We start from the raw sequence: 22,549 nt of genomic DNA, 5'->3' as shown, positions 1-22,549 counted from the left end.
AACTATTTTCGGCAGTGCGTGAACTGATTGACCAGAATGGCCTAACCGTCTTCCGAAATGCCTGATGCGTATCTGTTGATGTGTTCTGGCAACTGTTAACTATTTACCTTTCATTCACCATTGTGGATTTTATGGGTTCCCTATTCACGCAAAAAAAAAAAAAGGAATCTGTACCAGGGCTAGCGCTGCTACAGTCCTATGCCAGATATTTTTAGCGAAATGTGAAAACGTTATATATATATATATATATATATATATATATATATATATATATATATATATATATATATATATATATATATATATATATATATATATATATATATATATATATATATATATATATATATATATATATGTATTGGGGGAGGGAGGGGGAAGCGTTGCCACGAAACCAAGTATCTAGATCAACGGATGATAATGGCGCTCGCTTATCCCCCTCCCCGTGCGAGGGAAACAGTGTCGTCACGGAGGGCGTTTCCGCAGTGAATGGCAGACGCGCTTTTTGTGCGTAGGTTTCGGTATCGCCAGCAAAATGAGCCAGATTTCATCGCTCCGCGGTGATTACCAGTGGCCGCCTTTCAGAAATTTCAAAGCGGCTATGGGCTATTCTCAGGAAGGGCCTCCATTCGCCCATTTGACTCGACCTCTTAGTTCCATTGGTTAAAAAGTTAATTTTCTTAATTTCTATAATTACTGCCGTAATTAATGTTTGTACGCATCTGAAAATGCCCTCTCCCACAGTAAAGGTAACGCCGCAGGTAGCACGCAGATACCTCCTTTATGTGATTTTTAAAAAATACCGGACACATTTCTTGAAACACCCTGTATATATATATATATATATATATATATATATATATATATATATATAATATATATATATATATATATATATATATATATATATATATACAGGGTGTCCCAAATATCACGCAGCACAATTTAAAAAAACAAAAGAGAAACGTCGTTACGCGAAGCACACCTAGTGCATATTGTTCCCAGTATACTGTAGTAACCACTACTCATTTTTTCGTTAATAAGCTTTAGTTAATTAGTCCTAATTATGTTTCTAACTCGACAAATACTCACATAATCATTAAGAGGCATATGTAGGTATGCTCAAATGACATCTAACCGTGCTATTTTCAGCAACGTAGTAATTACGCGCTAATTTTCGCGGCTGATAAAGAAAGCACGCGAAATATGAAGAATAACGCGTGGCTACGCTCCCATCCGCAAAAGGTGGGGGCGTAGTCTTGACTTACTACCTCACAGCGATCCTGTTTGAGGGTGCTGCTTCCTAATGCGCGCTGCAGTCTAGTCACGTGTCATTTTTCATAGTTTGAGGGCTTTCTTTATTAGCCAAAAAAGCGCGCATGCAATTAGTACGTTGTTGAAAATAGCGCAGTAGATGTCATTTGAGCATCATGCCTACATATACCTCATTGACATTTGAATGATTAGGTGAGGAGTTGAATATATATATATATGTGAAATGTTTAAAGGCCCCGAAAGCATCCTCGAGTGCTCTCTGCATTACACATGAATTGCCCAGTAGCAACTCTATTACATCTTTAGAAATTCAACTAACTTTTCGTGACGATGGCCACGTGTGCTGGTGCTTCTTACATTGGAATGACAAGGCGTTGCTGCCGTACCCGTGTGCTCACTCAGAAGTCGTTAAGAGACGACTGCCATCAATTGATTCCGTAATGACCTGCAAAAGAGTTGTCACCACAGCATAAAGTCAAGTGTTCACATTCAGTTTGAATGTTTGGAAGCCTCTGGTTATCCAAAAGCGCTTTTCCTCGCGGTGGCAGAAACGTTGCGGCAAAAGGTTAAGAGGATATATAGGTGAAAAGAAGGGCCGACACAACAGGAGCTGAGCGGAAAAAGATTTGAAGTAATGCCCTATGTATGCCTACATAGGATTTCACATAATGTAAAATATGTTGCCGCGAGACAGGGTGCTAACTTCGTCTATTCCACTCCTTGCAGACTTTCAAGTCTTTGTTCACGGGTTGCGTAAGGCAGAACTAGAACCCCTGTTTCTACGACGTTACATGAAAACGCTTACGTTGCGTGTTCGACACGTGGGATGTACGAGATTCCGCTGACCTGTGAAAAAGTATACATCGGCCAAACAGGCCGGTGTATCATCACAGCACCAGAATTTTTTGAACCCTTCTGACGGAGCAAATTTGCCTCGCCATTGTCGGGAATGCGGCTGCGTCCCGCTTTTTTTTTTTTACAATGTTAAAATACTTCTTAGAGAAAATGACAAGGTGGAGCGCGAAGTCCTCGAAGCCTATCACATCAGCGTGCAAGGGGATAGCTGCATCAGCACACCATCTGTCTCACTGACACAGAAGCAACAAAGCTTCCTAACACACTGGCCTTAGCCACTTGATCTATATCGCTACCAATATTTGGTGCATGTTATGGGTTTTGAGCTTCAGACGAGCTATGCATGCTCGTCTGCATGTTTTCCTATGAGATGGGTGTTCAGTAAAGCACAATTGTCAGTCCAGACGTTGTGTGTGCTATGTCTCTCGGTGTTTCGTCTTTTGGCTGGTTAAATGCTCAACGATATGTGTTATAGCATATGCATATACATGTATTGACATTAACGACGCGAGGGCTGCCGCGAAACCTTTTTCTTTTTTTGTCCTCACTTCCGACCTCATCCTCTCACCGAGCACGAAATTACAGCTGTACAATAATAACACAAAAAGGAAGCGCCGTTAGAAACGTGAGGCACTTCGGAACTCGCTACGGCGCGTGTTCGCCGTTTCGTATTGGCTCTGCTCCCGGAGAAGAGCGATTGAAAATGAATGCCGAGTGTTCGACGGTTGTTGCGCCATCACGCCAGCGCATATTATACGCATACTGCGCCACACATTCCCAAGTCTCGGTTTGGAGAAACACGCGGCATCGAGTGTGTACAGCGGTAGCGGTGATGAAACCCGCGGCATGCGAACGCGCGAAATTGAGAGGAACGGATGACGGGACGTTGCCGTGGAGCATGCCGCAGCGGCAGCCAACGACATTCACACAGGCAGCATCGGCCCCGGCGGTGACCCGCTTGCATAACCACACCGCTTCGCCCGGTTGAGTGTGCGCTCACCCATTTGAATCCGGGACCTTCCACGCGTGCGAATAATGCGCCGCACTCTTTTACGGGTATGCGATCTTTTATTTTTTCCTTTTTTTGTTAGTTCATTCCGACAACGTAGTGCACCCAACACTTGTGCATCTACCCACAATTGTCTTTGCAAAGTGTAACTCGCGCAACCAGTGAGGAGCACGATCGCAATTTGCTCTGCTACGCTGCTAGCCGGGAACGTCCGTGAAATCACCATCGCAGGAAGCAGCGCCTTTCGCAGCGGTGGTGGAAAAACGAAGTAACGTGGAAAAAGCGCTGCATCGTCGTGTTCTGCTTTGTATTATATTGTTTTCACCTTGCGGTTGACGCACCGTGCGGAAGCAACAAACGCTTGACTGCCTCGAAATGCCCGGGATTGTAACAGCTGCAACAGTGGTAGGCTATGCATACGGAGTTATGCCGGCATGCGACCACGGCCAACAGCTGGATTTGTTTTCAATCGCAGCACGTCCTCCATGAAGCGCTTTCCACCGGGTCTGCTTTGCGACCTCGTCGAATGTCCGGATCTACGCAGCGCCTATTATATGCGCTATATATGGCCTGCGTGCATTCTTGTGTAGGCCAACAAAGGACTTTTGGCGCTCTATATATGCAGCACGCTTGCTTGCTGCCCCGCTTAGTTTTCGCAATATTCCGCAACAGAGAAAACGTCTGTCAAGGTACTCTGCTCACTGGTGGTCACCTTGGCAATGAGTTAGGTGATCATGCCCATAGGCGTGCGCAGGGTTCACCATTAGGGGGGGCGAAGGTTCATCGCAGCGCCCCCCCCCTTGTAAGTCAATGTAAGCGGCAGATTTTGCGCCCCCCCCCCTCTTAGGTGACTAGGGTGGGGGGGGTCAATGTAATGGGCAGATTTTGCGCCCCCCCTCTTAGGTTATTAAGGGGGGCGGCCGCCCCCCCTGCCCCCCCCCCCCTGTGCGCACGCCTATGATCATGCCGCCACTTGGAACGACTTCAAGCTGCGCTCTAAACTACGCTTATCTTAAGCGTCCTCAAGATATACAGTGTGCACTCCTAGACGCTGTTAATGAATTGTCCAAGGTCGCTTGCCGCCGTCGCGGTGGTACAGGGATTATGGTGCTCGGCTGCTGACCCGAAAGTCGCGGGTTCGATATCGGCCGCGGCTTCCGCATTTTGGTGGAGGTTATGCTGAGGTTTGCCTGTAGCAGCATGCTTAGCACACCCCTGATGGGTATGAGTAAACATTAATTGAAATGGCACCGCATGCGAAACTCGCACGTACGATTACAAGTGGAAAAAGGTCCATCAGGTGCCTGCTTCGAGACAGTCCACCAAGTACGCTGCACGTGTCACGCAACGCAAGAAGCAAGAGCTGATTTGTCCCTTCTACAGAGAAGAGAATCTGGAGTACCTTCGCAGAGCTATGTGCTTCTAAGTTTGCTTAGAAAGGTCTTGTCAACAGGAACATGCAATTTTCAGTCAGCTACGTGATGTCCTTGATTTATTAATCTCCGAACTTGGAGTGTATATAGCAGGCACTGCCCCGGGTGCACATCTTAAAATTTTTGTCAGGCTAAGTACTTGCTTCTCGTGACTGTTTTTTTCGGCTAAGGTTTCGAGAAGAACGCGCAAATAAATGAAAACCTGACTTTTCGTATGCAGTGCACCTTTATAGCGTCACAAGCAAATGAATACACGTGTATTTTGTAATCTACGTTAGACCAATGTGTATTATGCAAAGGTTTTCTCGTTCTCAAAGCAAATACAATGTTTTCTTTTCTTTTTTTTTTTTGCCCGTTTTCCGCGAACTACTTTTTGCTGGATATAGGAACGCCAGAGACGGTCGGCAATACAAAGGACTGTCATTATTGGAGACCGGAAAAAAAATAATGACATTGTTATTATTCCTCCCGCTTCCTTTGTTGCCGCCGACAAAGATGACAATGTTCCTGTCTTCGCATTCAATGAGATAGCGAACAATGCTACAGTAAACTCTGATACAAAAAGTTTATAGATTCGATCAACAAGTTTTTGTTACAAAAAGACATCATTCGTACACTATTTCATCAAATTGTAATACAGGTTGGAGGAAAAATAAAACGACAAAAGCGAGAATTATGACCGTGCTACATGTGATAATTTTGCAATAAATGTAGGGCGACCAGCATTCGCGAAGCAAAGGCTGATGATAAGAAATGTTTTAACTGGGGTCACCGAGCAAGTCGTACAACAGTGTTATGACGCAAGAAATCGGCTGTCATCGCAAGAGAGAGAAATATAATAATTGCGGCAGCTACGCACTAGCGGTGCGAAGACTGAGGAAACAGCATAGCTGATGGCGTTGTCTTCTTCCTTTTCCTCCTCCTCAACCTCACTTCCCTTTCCCATCCACCCGCCACGGTGGTCTAGAGGTTATGGCACTCGACTGCTGAGCCGAAGGTCACGGGATCGAATCCCGGCCGTTACATAACTGTTAATACAGTTATACAGTTATAACTACAGTTACATACAGTTATAATAATAAGTTATAATACAGTTATAACTGTTAATACAGTTATAATGAGAAAAAAAAACGCTCGGCGCCGAAAATCAATTAAATACAGGCGCTAGATTTCACTTGAACCTTCATAAATTAACTTGATAAATAGACAATATTCTGCCAAAGTTTACCGGTTTTGATGAAAAGTGCTGTATGTCAAGCGCGGGCATCAGAGGAACATTTAAGCCCAGCTGCTGAAATCAGTGCCTCGACCTGTTTGTGAAATGCTCAGTATTGGCTTCTTTTTTAATGTTGGGAAAACGAATTTCCCGCCTTATAACGACATTTTGGATTGCTCGGTCGTTAGCGGCATCTCCGCTGCCTACGTATTGAGCATCGGCCAATACGTTCTATATGGCGGCCTGGACCCGCCAAGGTTAACCGCATCCCAAATTAACGTAAGTTTGTCATCGGCAACATAGTTCAGGCGCAATACCCTACTCGGTTGTTCTCTAAGCAACATTTTTCATTCGGTGAGAGTTCGGAAAAAGTAGCCCGCCAGTATAACTTAATACGCTTTTTTTTTTCTGTACTCGATCATTTCATTGCAAATTGCTTGTCTGCTGACAGTGACCTTGTTTAATATCTAACGTAGGCTGATCACACTTGGGAACAACATAATTCCGTGACTAGGGATGCAGCCTGTGAACTTCCTGCATTACAAAACAACTTAAATCCTATGTTTGTACTTGCACGGCCGCTGGATGAAAAAGCGCACGTGCGCTCTGTCATCCAGCGGCCGTGGTACTTGCTTCTTTATTAAAGCCACCGCAAATGCGGTACTTGCCTCATTTATGTCCTCATGTGAGCAGTTTTTATTTACATGTTTATCAGAACAGGTATAGCGTCTTCTGATAGAAGCCTATATTTGTGAAACGCAAATATGAGACGGCGGAACGTTAACTATAGTGTTTGCACTATGTATGAAATTCCGGAGCAACAGCTGTCGCGCGCGCATCCAGAGCTCTTTGTCACACGTCATACAGACACTGTTTTCGTTTCGATGGAACGATGTATTTCTCTTCGCGGAGGCCGTTATGCGTCAGTTGAATATTTCGCTTCACGCACATAAGAAAATTTCCGCGTTCAGTTCGTTGGACAAGTCTTCCTGCGTGGGGAAGGCATTTTTGAAATAGCTAAACGCGATTGAATGGGTGCTTGATGTTGCTATTTTTTTTTAATGCACTTCCCCTTTTGTCCGTAAGTGAAACAGAGTGGTCGGAACCACGACGACTGCAATCTGCTCACCTCGGCTACAGTTAACCAGCCTTACCCTACCTCGGCAACCATAACTGACCCAATAGCGCTTGCTCGTTAAACTTTTGATTCGCCTCTTTCACATGTACTACTGAGTGAAATGAGAACACATTCAAGTCCGTCGTGAAGGTTCATTCGAGCCCGGGGCAGCTAGAGCTACCCTAACCCAACGGACAACCTGAACATTCACATTTGCCCTCTGCTATACGACAGACTGCATTTCACCGTCCGGAGGCGGTGACGCGCGCCCTTGAACGGCAGCGGCCATCGGCTGGAGGTTCAGCTGCGCGCGACGCGATGCACTTGTATTTGTGAGACGCAGCTGCGCCCGAGCCCTTACGTCAGCACAGGGTGCGAGCAACGGCGCGCAGCCGCCCGCTCGCCGAGCCCCATGCCGACAGAAGGCCGCGCGTGCTCTGAGAACGCCGTCGCAGCAGCAGCCACCACGACCAGCGCTTCCGCCTCTCTCAATCTGGTTCCACCACCGTAACGTTCAAGGTGTACCTAGAGTGCCGCCATCTCGCTGTCGTACGAGAACGTCGTCACCTCCGTGAGTACGCTCGAACCGCGGCCCGCAGCCCTCATTAATATCACGTGACGGCATGGGTTGTTCACATGACCGTCTCTGTTGGCTCATCAACAGCCATTCTCACTGGCTGTAACTCCCATACCTTCGTCTGTGCACTGTGATTCATGTCGATGCGATGAGTCAAATGGCGCTCTAAGCAGGCGCGAACAGCCATGCCTTTGTCCAGGGGCAGGTACGGCCTATTCTAAATGATTCTTCCATTAAATTCATTGACTGCTTCCTCGATATCGCTTTCGATTTTCGTCAGCTCCTGGATATTGCAGGATTGCGTGCACACATCGCTTGGCCACAGGTGGCCTTCGTGCCCTTTGGTAACTTTGCGCTCGCTTCATAAGCTTAAAATTGAAGCTAAAAGCAGATGGCGAACTCTGGGAGCTCAGCGTTTGCTGCACAGGATATTCAAACGTGTAGATAAAACATATGGCGACGCTGCGGCGAATTTCGCTCTTCTGTGACGTCGTCGAGAAACGTAATTAATTACTGAGGCATAGCGGCTGGCGTTGGAAAAAAAAATATGTTCGCGGAACTATTCTGCTATTGAAAGACTGCCTTTGGCAATGTGTTCGCTGTCACCATTTGTTAGCTCCTATTGTCAGAACCGCTTCACCGCACGAAGCAATCTCCGAACAAGTGTTAATTGGAGCGTTCCAGTGAATCCTCGGTTGTGCCTGGGCTCACAGTAATTCTTCATTCTCTCATTTTTTCCTCGTTTGTTTCTTTCTTGTCCCTTTTCCAGTCAGCTCGGGTTGACATCGCTGATATTTCCTTGTGGTGCCTCGCCCACATACATTCGCGTGAGTCAGCAGAGTGCAGGGGTGAAAAAATGAAAAAGAAACCTTTATTGTGACAGATTTAACAGAGATGAAATGAAATCCATCACTCATGCGCCGTTTTCAACGTGCTCTACTCGACCTCAAAGCTTGAGCGTGCATTCCAAACGCAGCAGCACGTAAACACAACTGGCACTGGCCGCTCATCTTCTGTCCCGCGAAATGAATATAACTAATGGGGCAGAACTACGGAAAGAGGAATGTAAAAATGACATGACCGCGCTGTTTTTCTTTCCTTTCTTTTTTAAGGCGCTATGCAAGAAAGACGATATAATGACACGACTTAGTAGTAACGAAGATGAAGTCGGTCGTACCAATGTGATACACGTTTACATGCCGTTACATTAAGTCACGCGCATACGCAGATATATTGATGCCCTGTCGCAGCGTTTCACTCACGATACAAGATAAGAATACTTTGTTTCTTTCATCTGTCATGCATTTGCAAGAAACAAAATTCTCCTCCTCGTCCCCGCAAGGGTATAACTGTGAGGAGGTAACGTAATGATTACAAGTAGAGCTTGATAATGAAAATGAATGGATGGTTTAAGAAACAGATGTTCTAATGTCGTTGCTTGTTGGAGTCGCACTTAAGTAGCCATAAGTCAACGCATATGAAGCTATTTTTACTTAATGTCTGTTTGGCAATGCAGAGGCCTCAAACGGTTCGTTTGTGGTGGATACTTGCAATAAGTGGACATAGCTACCCGTGAGCTGCGTATTGCATTGCTGCACTCATGCAGCCTTGTGCGAGTTGGCGAATAAGGAGACATTGCCATTACAGTAACTTAATGGCGCTGGAACAGGATATGTCACCTCTTCATTAAACAGCTCCAAAATTAAGAGAACTCCATTGTTGGGCTATACTTTTGCGGATCCGTCGTGATGAATTAACGGCGCTCTGGTGCTACGCACGAGGTCGCGTGTTGAATTTCCGTCAGCAACGGCTACACTCGCATGGGGAACTGATTCTAAACGCACTCGTGTGCCAATGATTTGAGCCGATGATGGTGAAGCGCTACTAAGAACGGATACTTTAGAAGAACACAGGACAAGGCGTCTTGTCCTGTGTTATCCTAAAGTATCCATTCTTAGCGCTTCATCATCATGAACGGTATACCAACACGCCCCAGTGGCAGTCATTCTAAATGTTTTGAGTGAACGTTAAAGAACTCCAAATGATCAAAATGAGGCCGCAGCCGTCGCTTGCGGCATCTCTCACATCTTGCACGCACTTTTACAAATATAAATACCACTCATCAGTCAAACCAATATTAAAATAATCTTCATGGCCATGCTCTCCATAAATAATCCCGCGCTCTTGTTTGTATTTAGTTTTGGTGTATACATAGCAAGATATTTCTAACCGTTACAAAAGCAGCTTTTATATAACAGCAAATCTTCTTGTATCGATACGCACTGCTAACGAGAAGCTAAACCCAAAAATTGCTGCTTTATTTTTTTATTTTTTTCAATCTAAAAATTAAATAATAAAAAGCGCTGACATTCAAGATTTCGTGATAATTAAGAGATGGAAACACCTAGTGTTCGCTCTAAACACTGGACGTTCTACTTTATGCTGTAAGCGTTGTAGCATTGAACATTTGTGAATTGGCGTTGCGTGAGCATAGAGAAATCTGTAAGCCTGTCGTCGTTAAACGACCTGTATAACTCTATCATATGTAATATAAGCCGTGTGAAATACAATAATATGTGTGAAAAATGTAAGCCCGTGCGCGTTTCCCTTTTTCACACACACACACACACACACACACACACACACACACACACACACACACACACACACACACACACACACACACACACACACACACACACACACACACACACACACACACACACACACACACACACACACACACACACACACACACACACACACACACACACACACACACACACTCGCCACGAATCATCGATAGGCAGTCAGGTGCGCGGACGTTCTGCTTGCTTCTAACACAAGGAGATGCGGCGAGTGGGCGCGGCTACAGCTGTGTCTAGCAAAGCTGCACGCCTTGACCATGGCTGTTGCAGACGTCTGACATTACCGCAAAACAGCAGCACAGCAGTAGCCACGCCTGCGAGCGCGTACTCATCAATGCCGTAAAGTGTTTTTGCGGGTCACAACCATTATTGCACGAGTCTTACCACAAGAAAAGCAGCAGTAAGGTCCAATGGCAGAGTTCAGCCCCGCGAACGCATTCGTTCCATTCAGTGAAGCACTGTGTGTGTACGAAAGAACACGATGGCAATGGCATAATCATTCAATCGACAAAAATAGAGGTAAGCGGCTCGCTGCATAGAAAAGACCAGCTTTGATTGCACTCCCGCCTGTCTGTTTCCTTCGCTGATTGCTCTTTGTGCATTCAGCGGCCATGTACTACAAAGAACTGAGCAAACCCTTCAGCGGCGCTTCCTACAGCAGTAGGAGCTTGTTGTCTGCGCGCTGTCTTTATTAGTAGAGAGCCGCTGCCACCGTGAACGTGCACACGTGCGTATTTTTGGTACATGTGCTTGTACAGAGCAGTTTTGCTATCGCGACGTGAACGCGAGTCGCCATAGCGCCGGAGCCACGTCTTTCGTGGCGGCCCTGCGGGGTGCACTATCTGTGCGACGCTCGTAAGCGGAGATGCGCGGCGCAGGAGGGAGCCACCATGGGCAAATACGCTTTGTTCGGGCCGTGACGTTATCATATCACAGTCATCTGTAATTACTGGTGCAGAACATCGATCACCGCCTTGTGAAAAGAGGAAACCGTTTCGTTGACGCGTGTCCTTTTTTTTTTCTTATTTCTGAGTGTTATCATCATTCGCTTTGCTGCCAGACAGTGTTACAGACGGTAAATTTTAGAAATTCTGCATGGCTCAAGAATTGTCCATGTTCGTGTGTGTCTTCATTGCGTAACTCACGACCAGTTACCGTGTCACACAGATGCTTTGAAACATTTAAGCTGACATGTTCTCACAGCAACGCACCGCGGAGACCTGCCGTGCATGGTAGCTGTCGCGCCGCTAACATCGATGACGTCGGTTCGAACCTCGGCCACGGCATTTGAATGGGAGCGAGGTGCAATAACACCCGTGTACTTAGATTTAGGTGCATGTTAAAGAACTCATGTGATCAACATTAGCCCGGAATCCCCAACTACGGCGTGCCTCATAATCATATATCGTCGTTTTGGTACATAAAAACCCAGAATCTACCTCTTCACTGTGGCGTATTTAGTGACACTAGTTATTTCGTGCATACCCTGTGTTATAAAATGCATCCTTTTCCCCCCTAAATGTATGCCTCATGGGTTCCACGCACACTTCTGAAGATGCCTGTAGAAACTCAACCACTTATGTACGTTATTGAATATTGCAGTTCTAGAGGACACGAAGGTGTTTGAAAGTTGAGAGTGTGCGTGCAGGATAGATTAGGCATGTTTGTACGTCTTGCGCGAATTGCGTATGCGCTTGCGCCTCGTGTGTGCATGCGTGTACATGCGGGAGGTCTCGCCTTCCTTCGTATTTACCTTTTTAAATTACTAATGTTTGTTTCGTCAGCTACGATCTTGAATAATTGGTGAGTCAATGTCGCCTTCCTTCTTTCCCTTCTATTTCGTAGTTTTGTTCCCATTTATGTGCGTCTGAGACTTCCAAGTTGCCGACGTAGTTTCAGCTGGCAAGCAGCAAAAAAGCCATTGCGTATCGTCGCGCTTCTCTCAGTTCGCTTCGCCATGCATTTCAAACAGCTGCTTCGTTCGAGCTCCCTGCTCATAGGCCTACTGAGAAATACAGTATTTCAGTCTTCCCACGTGGACCTCGAATGCCGTGTGCCCTTGGAAGGCTGTGCAAAACGTGCGATCAGATTAAATGGCGCTCGTGGCAGTCACTTCGTCCTTATTATTCGCTTTTAGAATGGCCGAGTCCCACCGTGACAGCGCTTCGAGGGACATGCGCCCCTCTGAGAGCGTCCGCGGCCGTCGCATCGACTTTCTCTAAACGCGGCGTCCTGTCTCGGTCCGTGCAGGTTCGCGCGTTGAGTGCTTCGACGAAGGCACTTCGGGCTTTCCGTACACAGCTACGGCAGGTACTCAACGAGACATGTCTGAAATGGCACTGAAATTTTGTGTTTGTATACGTTGTAAAGTATGAATGGGGTGACCTAGTATACAACATACGTTGAATCGTAAACAGTATCTTGTCACCGTTACGTTGAATCGTAAACAGAAGTTACCTTGTCACTCATTTTCCGGCAAGCTCTGTGCGCCTGCCCTTCGTGCCTACCTTGAGTCGTGAAGCTTATGGAGCAGCGGAAGGCTCCTTCGTCTAACGACGTGAATCTCTAGTGAACTTTTAATTTTGTTCTTTAAAAACTGTTTGTTTCTACGTAAACTGCAAATTTGTTTAACAGGCTTTTGTTGGAATAAATTAAGCGCAAGGGTGGCATGTTACAGAGAAATCTCCACAGAAGGTGTGAAATATTGCTAGTGCATACGCGCATATCGCTTTGGTCTACGTACTCAGTAAATACTTATCTTTGATACAGAAATTAGACGGTCGAAACAGCGTTCGCTGCGTCTGTACGCCTTTACTCCCTCGTCGCTATATGCCCCACAATGTTTCAAAGAAAAGCAAACCGTTATTACTCAGTACTACCCCTATTGGGTGTTAAAGTGGGTTTCCGACGGATCACCTGCTTGCTAGAGATAAAGCAGCATATAAAAAAAGGCAGCATTGCGCGCGTCGCTCGGGTATCAAAGTGTGGCACAAAAGCGGGAATTATTGTGTGGAATGAGTAAATAGGTGTGTTCAATTGTAGCATTAATAGCGGACGTCAGGCCCGTAGCCAGGAATTTTTTTCGGGGGGGGGGGGGGGGGGGCCTCACTTGCTGAAAGCCTTGACTATTTGAGAAAAACGCCTATTTTCACTATTTTCGGTAAAACACCATGTATCATAAAGCTTTCGCCCCCCCCCCCCCCTGGCTACGGGCCTGGCGGACGTGTTCAGGCGCTAGTCCACTCTGAAATAGTTGATGAATAAGATAGTCCCTAAGTATTACTGTTTATAAGCTTGAAATTTACGCAAGTAGTCGAGAATTCAAGTTTAGTAATATAAGAAGGTATGAGAAAATGTTTCTTCCTTTAAATAAATTGTCGCGACCACCTTTTGCTCCCGTAAGTGGTCCTGCCTATGCATATTAAAATGGAGCCAACTTTGCGGAACTTGGAGTGTTCTAATAGGATTTAGTGGAAATTGGTCACGTTCTAGGAAAAAAAAGAAAGAAAGAAAAAAATGTGAATACAATATTCAACGTTCGGCGTGTTGTATAAGAATTATTACAAAAAAATTTCTTAATCGCCGTCATATTGAGACGAAAACGAGCTTTTCCCTCACGAGAATCCTAACCATATATGCAAAGGAAGTTTGGTTATGTCACGATCGAAAGGTTAGGATTTTTTTTATATATTTCGCTCTAAGCAGATATGGTTGCGTAGAAATGAAGTCTACGTTTTCACTGTTGCTTAGCAAGTGCTGAGTGACTGGGCAGGAAATGGGTTGCGTCTTGCTTGATTATATGGAAACAGGAAGCCCAACAGCAGAGCACGGTCTCCGCAACCTTTGCTACGCAGTGTGACTGTTTGGGCAAGATCTTCGGAAACCATAAAACGGCTGAGATAGCGAGGTCGCTGGGAAGAACAAGCTGTACTTATGCCGGAGAAGTTTGATTCGGACCATGAATGCATCCTTAGGAGACGCCGACTATTTCTCGCACTGGGCAAGAGGGAATTGACATAGAAAAAGTCGTATCCTATGCAGTCGCGAGTCATGCTGATGCTGCAAACGAAAGCATGTACACACGTCGCCGGTTCGGGCAGATAATACAGACAAACGCGATCTCATAATCCAGCCTATATAAAATTGCGACAACAGTGGGCTTTGACACATAATGCGCTGGACAGACATTAGGTATTGAACGAAGGAAAGGGATATGCCAAGAGAAGGAAAGAGCAGTCGGGCCGGCAGATGGGGTGGTTATATTTAGGGTTCCGTGTTTTCGGTGGTTATTTTTCTTGAAATTCGGAGGGTGTTTTTCGGAGTTTATTTTTGGGAGGAAATTCGGCGTTTATCAGAGTTCGTTTTTCGTAAATCTCCAATTATCCGAAATTCGCTGTTTAATCTTGCATTATAAGTTGTTGCAATGTGGTCTTATTAACATTACTTCCAATGAAAATGCGTTGCATTGTTGCTCATAATACTGTTTCTCCATCCTTTCATTTTTTTCTCGCTTCCTGTTCACTTACCCTGTTAATAAGGCTGTTGATGTGCACTGCTGTAAACTCGCCAAAGTGTACTTTTGGGGGGAGCAGGAGCTAGTCAAGCTGTTATTATTATGTCAACCTATTAGTATTATTATTCTCAATACTCCGAGATATTAGATGAAATGATATCTGAACACAAAAACATGCGAACACACTAGGTGTATTTTAGATGTCTGGAAGGTTTGAACGCACAAACACATATACATACAAACACAAATAAAGTTTGCTGTAATAGACGCAAGCATATTTTACGAGGTTGCTGCCGCTGATGGACGTGCGCTCCTTTCGATTGATGATTCTCAACTTTGAAAATGACCTTTGAACGTTGAAAAGGCCCTTTTCAAATCGGAGTTTATCGAATAAATCCGAATATCGAGAAATTTTACCGGCGAGCGTTTATCGGATTTTTAGGGATTTATCCGAAAACACGGAGCCCTAGATATATTGTAGGTACATGATAATGATTTCGTTATTATTATTATTATTATTATTATTAGTAGTAGTAGTAGTAGTAGTGGTAGTAGTAGTAGTAGTAGTAGTAGTAGTAGTAGTAGTGGTAGTAAATGATACCGCGTCAACACTCAGTAATTAAGACCAGTTTGCAAACAGTAAAATAGCTTTATATAGGTGCGGCTCTGCACTCGTCAAGCGCCACTTTGCATTGGCTCCTGATACATTAGCGCAAAGTTGTACCAACATTCCGGCGCTCTTAAGAGCGACATCAACCAATATATATATATATATATATATATATATATATATATATATATATATATATATATATAATATATATATATATATATATATATATATATATATATATATATATATATATATATATATATATATATATATATATATATATATGCTGAACAAGAGGCAGGACAGCAGCCTAAACTGGCTTGACGCAGGAATAGTGGACCGCCAAGAAAGCCTCCTGTTTTGCGAGACTGCTGCGTTATGATCACTGGCAGCCGGATTTCTCTGTATGTCCGTGACATCTTTGTTGATCTCGTTTTCAAATTTCACTGGTTTGAACTGTTTCATGCTACGCGAGTGTCTCACACGCTAATTGCGGGGGCAGGAAACACTCCAATATTTCATGTAAACATCTGGCTGGATCACAGCTTACTGAAAAAGAGGCCACACCTCGAATTGACGCAAAGTTGGGAACGATGTTCGCTTTCCTATGGAAGGTTGCCCACTTATTGACTACTCACAGCAAAAGTCATTTTATATATATATAGAAGTAGAGAGATTGACAAACGCCCGCTACTATAAGCAACGGCGTACGCTTTCTCTGCGAATATTTCCCCAATGATCACAACTAAGTCGCTTGAATGAACGCTCTCTCTTGCAGTCAAAACTAACGTACTCATTACGCTGGATACAGCAAACAATTTCGCGGCTTACCGGCTTTTGTTTCAAGACGTCACATTCATCTACCATATACGACCGTTTCAAAAAGTTAGCAGCGCAAGAACGATTAGGAAAGGACGAGACAACAAAGGTAAAGAGCGCTGTACCTTTATATACGACCGGTTTTCTTCCTCAAGACACACTTGACTGCATCTCTTCGAAGCCCTAATGATCGGGTCGCTTGCTATCAAGCAGCACATGTTTTGGTATCGGTGATGCCTCTTCGGATGCTTGAAACTCCCCAAGCTGTAACTATCTGGGCTCTGGAAGCAATCATATTTCATGTGACGTGTATCGAACCTTCGGAAAGTGCGCTAGGTCCTGTCGGAAAGCACAAAGTTGGTGACGTTCATGTAATAGCCGTACATTTGGCGCCGCTCCGCTCATCAGCGTGCCTAACTGCACATTCCTTCATGCTCGCGCAGTTGTGCGTGCGCGCGTGTGCGTGTGTATCTGTGTACGTGTGTGTGCGCGCGCGTGCGTGTGTATGTGTGAGTGTATCTGTGTGTGCGAGCGCGCGCGCGCGCGTGTGTGTGTGTGTGTGTGTGTGTGTGTGTGTGTGTGTGTGTGTGTGTGTGTGTGTGTGTGTGTGTGTGTGTGTGTGTTCTTTGCTGTTTTCGTTATATGTCGTCGTCGTCGTTGTACTGCCAACTTTAGTTCCCCACAGCTTCTTCGAGAGTTATTTAATGCTCTCAATCCATCTCCAGTCCTCGATGTCCCAGCGTCGATGAATTTTTATGCGTGCTTGCGCTGGTCAGCGAAATGTTTTCAGGCAGCGTTCGTGCGCTGCGCCTTCCGTCGCCAGCGACAAGAAGCGGAGTGAAACCAGAGCACGTGCGCTGCCCACTATGCATTCGGAGCACGCAGGCGTAGGCATTTACAGTATGGCTGTTCTTGCAGGCACTTTAAACCACGCGTTTGCTTTTGCTGCGTTGTCAACGGCGAACTTCGGCTGTCTCCGGGACCCAAGCGAGAATTTCCACCTTCTTAGTAATTTAAGTCAAAAGCTGTTACCATGTGAGATCCCTTGGCTCAATCATGTTAACACAAACTACGGCTGCATAACGTGACCCCCTCCGGCGACCCTGTTTAAAGACTATGTTTGCATCTTGTGTGTAGGTGACCTAAAATGGACCTTATAGAACTTTTGTGCCTCTGAAGTCAAATCATATCGAACCGGTTATTATCTAAAACGTGATTGTAAGATGTACCACTTTGAGGAGGCAGTTTCTGTCTTCGATGCACTGCTTTGCTCTTTTTGGTCGTTCCTCTCGTGCTGAATAGAGTTTCGTGTGCTGCCTCTTTAAAAATCTCTTTCATAGCATGGCATCTCAGAATTCATTTGTTTTAGTTCATTCAACAATTGAAAAGTCAGGCTTAAAAAGAGCGGGCAGGAAGAAAAACGACAACACAGACGCCAGCTATCAGTTGCTGTGAGGTTACATAGTGGAAACGAAGGAAATCATAAAAAGTAAGTACAGAAAACTCTACTTGCGCGTACTCCGTGGTAGGCAGCCCCAGCATGTGAGGGGACAAACTGTGTCAGTACTTTGTACGCCTGGCCTTAAGTTACGATTCTTTAGGGTTACTTAGCGCTATGTCGTTCTGTTTTACTTTTCTTGCATACATTTATTTACGTAGTAATCCTGTCGAACCTCTCTTTAGGCTCAATGTAGGAAACAAAAAATTATTGCATAACGCGTATGTATAAGGGGCTTAAACTGAAAATTCTCGGGCAAGTGGAAAAAAAATCACGAAGCAAATTTACATATGTCGTTTCCATCAGCAGTAGAAACGTGCTGCCATTTATGGCATAGGTCTACGTTTCCTGGTGTCATATCGCTTTTCTCAGCTTATGCTCATGTGCCCATGTGTTCATGTGTTCAGTTTAGTGTTCATGTTTTATTTCAGATTTTTTGGTCCGTTTGTATGCAGCGTGCTGCTTTCGAAGGAGAGGGACCTATGTTAAAGATACTCAAAGAAATTATATCTAAGATGCTAGATACACTAGTTGGTTAGAAGCTCAGAAAAAAAAAAAGGATACAGGTTCCGGCCCCAGACGCCGCTGTCCCGCCCAAAAATAGCTTGCATAGACGCTTAACCTTTTTCCGCTTGCTCATTTCCCTGGCGTCAAGCACTTTTGTGTGTTTAAGATAGTTGAGTTTGCCATACAGATGTACGTTTGTGTCGCTGGCTTTAGGTGAAAAACTTGAGTGTCCTGTATTCTGACATCAGTACTCAGCCAAGCAAAATACTTCAGTCAGAAACTACGAACCTTAATGCTCCAACGTGACTAGTATTCGCATTGGCGGAGAGGAAGTACTTACGTTTCGAACGGAAATCAGCTGGCACAACTCTCTCGTGCAGAGGCGAAGGACTGGCACAAGGCGATTTTATAGGTAGAACTTACATTTTTTCGTAGGTTGTAGCAGAATACAGGCAAAACATTTACTTCGTAATAGTACTGTAAACCGAAGTTCCAAAAGTATATGCGAACAGTAAGAAAAACTCAGAAAACTATTCCGTTACTTCCGAGCCACTCTCAAATCACTAAGCTCTGAACATTGAAGCGACTTATTCTGCATATAAAGCAACGGACCGAAGTGACAAACGCTGTTTGCTTGCCCGCAGAATGAGCCGCTTTTAAAAGCCTGCTTTCTGCAGTCTGCCCCTCTTGCGTTTGAAAATATGTGTTCAAAAAAGCCACCGTGCTGCGCGGCAACCATTGTGCTTGATAAATAGCGCGGCTAATATGCTCTTCGATACTGACGTTACATTGTTTGTCCCTGCTGTCGTATACAGTCAAGTAGGGAAGTAGTTAATGTGCATTTTCGGTATGGTCCTGTGGCGAGTTGTCCTCATCTTGGTACCTCACCTCGTTGCTGCTTTTCATTTAATCTATAGGAAGTCAGCTGCAGATCCAATTAAGCTCCGCGTCCTCAGCCCAGGATATGATAACGCGACATGGTGGCGCACAGCTGTTCTACAAATATTAACGGCACCACGCCTGCTTTATGCTCGCCGATCTGTGACGCCTGTCACGAAATCGGCGAGTGATGACGTTACAGTGATGGCTCAGAAAACGCCAGCATGCGCCGGGAGTCGTGTGTTGAGGCAACCTGCATTTGCAACCACTCAAGACCGAATCAAGTACCTTGAAGAGTGTCTTCAATAAAGGGCGCGCAATACAGCCAGAAACTATTCAAGCTACCATACGAAATATTGTTTTATGACTACGTTTCTCATATAGAAAAAATACTCACAATAGCATACGCTATCTCGGGCAGAATATCTTTATATACCTAGAAGTCTGTGTTTGTGGGAGTTCGAGCAAGAGAATGAAGGAAACGGCAGGAAGGATACAGGAGGATAAAGAGAGACATGAAAGGAAGGAAAAAATACCACCAAAGAGACAAACCAAAATATAAAAAACTCGCACGGTCTTTTATGCCTTCGCTTAAGATGTCTCGAAGGCAAAAGCCATCTCCTCCTTTTTCTCAGTCGATTGTGTTTATCCTCATGCCCGCTTCAAGCTTTCCAAACCTCACGTGGTATTTCACTGCCTCCGGGATCGGCTCACCTTTGACCAGGCGACGATGCCATGTTGTGACGTCACCTGTGATCACGTGATATTTTTGGACCGTTCGAGTTGACGCCGACAGTCATTTTTCGCGTTTCATGAAGCATGTAAGCCTTAAAGCATGCGTAATAAAAACACGTGGAAGCGAGTTGTCTCATTCGTCCATGGCAGGAAGCGCGCGATCCTCTGCGCCGAACCTGATGAAGGCGAATAAAAACGCATGTTTCGCTCAGGCGCGAGATCTGAGGAGTTCACTATCGAGAGGTGCTGTATGGAGCAGTTATTCAGGAGAAAAATGTCTGCGAGGGCTCAGAATTCACTTGAATTTGTTTTCTAGTGATGCGTACCAGCGTATTCCTTATTGCGCGAGTCGCAGCGCATACATCGTGGTTAATGTGCCGCCTAAGTATTTAGCTCGGGTCATCGTACACGAGAGGAGGAAAGAGCTTCCGGAAGTCTGCTGACAGCTCGGGGTCCTTCACGGAGTACGGTAACGTGCCAAGGCCGCCGACACGGTCGAGGTCAAGCGGCTGCAGTGAGCATTGATGGTCGCAGATCAAATGCATTCCCGTACGATCAGGCGCCAGCAGCGAGGCTGAGGTTAAGCGCCAAGATGGAGCAGCCCAATCCCAAATATACCGTCAGCGGCGAACTGCGCAGGCATGAGGCAGTTACAGTGACAGACTGTTCAGTACAGGGAGAAATGAACACATAGTTATTCCAAAACAGCGCACAAACGGGACATGAAAGAACCACACTACACAGGCGCTGACTTCCAACAAAGATTTATTGCGCGAACGCGAATAATAAAGGCAGAAAATACAGAAAAGACACGTGATAAACATGATATAAAATGACGACTAGGGGTTACAGAATTTTGAAGGTGTTAATCTTGCAGATATGCGATTTCCTTGTCAAGTAACTGGATGGACGGTGAACTAACACACAAGGAAATCGCATATCTGCAAGATTAATACCTTCAAAATCCTGTAACTTCTAGTCATCATTTTATCATGTTTATCACGTGTCTTTTCTGTATTTTCTGCCTTTATATTTCGCGTTCGCGCAATAAATCTTTGTTGGAAGTCAGCGCATGTGTAGTGTGGTTCTTTCATGTCCCATTTGTGCGCTGATTTGGAATACCTATGTGTACGCACCAACAAGCCCGCTATGTGTACGTACCAACAATCTTAGTTAATTGGGCGGCTGACAGCGATAATTATTGTCTCACTTTATGTCCCCTTGATAAACTTCAAACTTATCTTCAAAGGTGGTTCTCACGTAACCTCCCAGTGCTGAATTTTAAGAAAAGCATAAAGCTTAATTCTGAACACCCTGTATAGTTATCCTACATTGCACTTATACACAAGCCGTTGTTGACGACGTCGCTGACTAGCCAAGGCTGAAAAGGTGCTTAGGAATATAATATAAAACAATGGCATCGCAAGAACACTAATTGCAGAGTCATTTAAATCGCCGTCGCATGGAATGCGGACCGCATTTATAGTATCTTTTTTATTTAATTATAATCACTCTATCTCTCTTATTTTGAACATGTCACTAACTGTTTGTTTCCCTTGTTCCCATCACTTCATCCCAGGCGTGCCCGCGCCTGGTGCGACGTCTTGTCAGCATGTGACTGTTCTGAGAACGTGTGGTCTCATTCCACTGTGTCTGATTCCTAGCAGTAAACTGTGCACACTAAATTTCGGCGGCGTTCCGGAAAGCGCAGTGAGTCAGGCACTGGTTCCGGACATGCTCTCAAGATCCTCGCGCCCCGCTGCGTGTGTGCCTCTTCCGTGCTGAACGACGATTCATTCTTGAAGCGCGCCGAGCGCTGTCAACCTTGAGTCCGGTCACGATCCCTGCTCGCGCAGGCGCTCGGCTCTACACGTGCTCTCACGTTGCTCTTAGCAGCGACTCTTCTCGTCGTCCACGCATAGCGCGGCGGTCACCGATCGCTGCTGTCGATCCGGCTCGCAGCGTATACTGCTTGTTTTTCCGCTAGTGTTGCAGCGGTAGGTTTTGCAGGGGTTCTTCAGCTGCCTTCCCAGCTCCACGATAGCTGTATAAACAGTGTTTTCTTTTTCTTTTTTTAGCCTAGACGAAGCTCTTCCTCTGTTAGGCGAACCACGCATGCAAAAAAGATCGGTCGCCTCAAACAAAGGCGCAAACAAGGCAGAAACACCGCATAGCAGAGATTAGCCGATTCAGGAGGAGGAGGAGTATAGAGGAGGAGAAAGGAAGGAAAGGAGGTCGACCAGGCATGCGTGCGATTCGCGACCCTATATTTGGGGAGAAGGAAACAAGCGCACCAAGAAAGGAGATAGAATAATAAAGAGAAAATATAAGTTGGAACGGCTTCTTGCGTTGCGCTGTACAGCAACAAGTGTCAGTGTCGTATAGCATTCACGTGTATTGCGCATTGGTAATATGTGGGCTGCATGCCAACGATAATTCAATGAAATCGCATATGGATAAATCGCACTTTCGAACCAATGATAAAGGGCGAGCAGAGTCTGTTTGTAATGGAATGAGAATCGAGCGGTTGCATTATTCTCCATAACTGATTTTCTCCCTTCATTACGGCTATATTTATCGCAGGGTGCCTGCAAGAGTTATGTAAGAGCTTTCGGGAAGGAGCTAAGGCGAAAGGAAATGACCTCGACTGCATTCAACCTAGAAATCGCGCGTGAGGCTCAGTTCAAAGTCAGCGACCTCAGGCACGCAATGAGCCGCAATCGTCGCCCGTTATCCCCTCAGCCTTTCCTTTTATATTGAGCTTGAGATCGGTATTCCACAGCCTAAACATCCTGTGGTCTATTCGCATTTCCTTGCCAGCGTGCAAGTGTAATTTGATCACGCCACGCGTCATC

The 22,549-nt window shown here is 45.3% G+C and overlaps 1 protein-coding gene across 4 annotated transcripts in view; it reads left to right on the top strand.

The window, feature by feature from the left end:
* The window catches only part of LOC119406055 (E3 ubiquitin-protein ligase MARCHF8), a 193,130-nt gene that overhangs the window by 74,910 nt on the left and 95,671 nt on the right, over window positions 1-22,549 (top strand). Inside the window, exon 1 of one of the 4 annotated variants that reach the window (XM_037672904.2) lies at window positions 7,325-7,476. The exons of 2 other annotated variants lie outside the window; for them this stretch is intronic. The gene's annotated coding sequence lies outside the window, so the exon portion shown is untranslated. Of the gene's footprint in view, window positions 1-7,324; window positions 7,477-22,549 lie in introns of those variants that run through there. One more of the 4 variants, XM_037672936.2, reaches the window with a different exon arrangement.

This window comes from Rhipicephalus sanguineus, chromosome 1, assembly GCF_013339695.2.
Source record: "Rhipicephalus sanguineus isolate Rsan-2018 chromosome 1, BIME_Rsan_1.4, whole genome shotgun sequence".
NCBI classification, from domain to species: Eukaryota; Metazoa; Arthropoda; class Arachnida; order Ixodida; family Ixodidae; genus Rhipicephalus; species Rhipicephalus sanguineus.
Note: the sequence above shows the minus strand (reverse complement) of the source record. Positions and strands in the feature narration are given on the sequence as shown.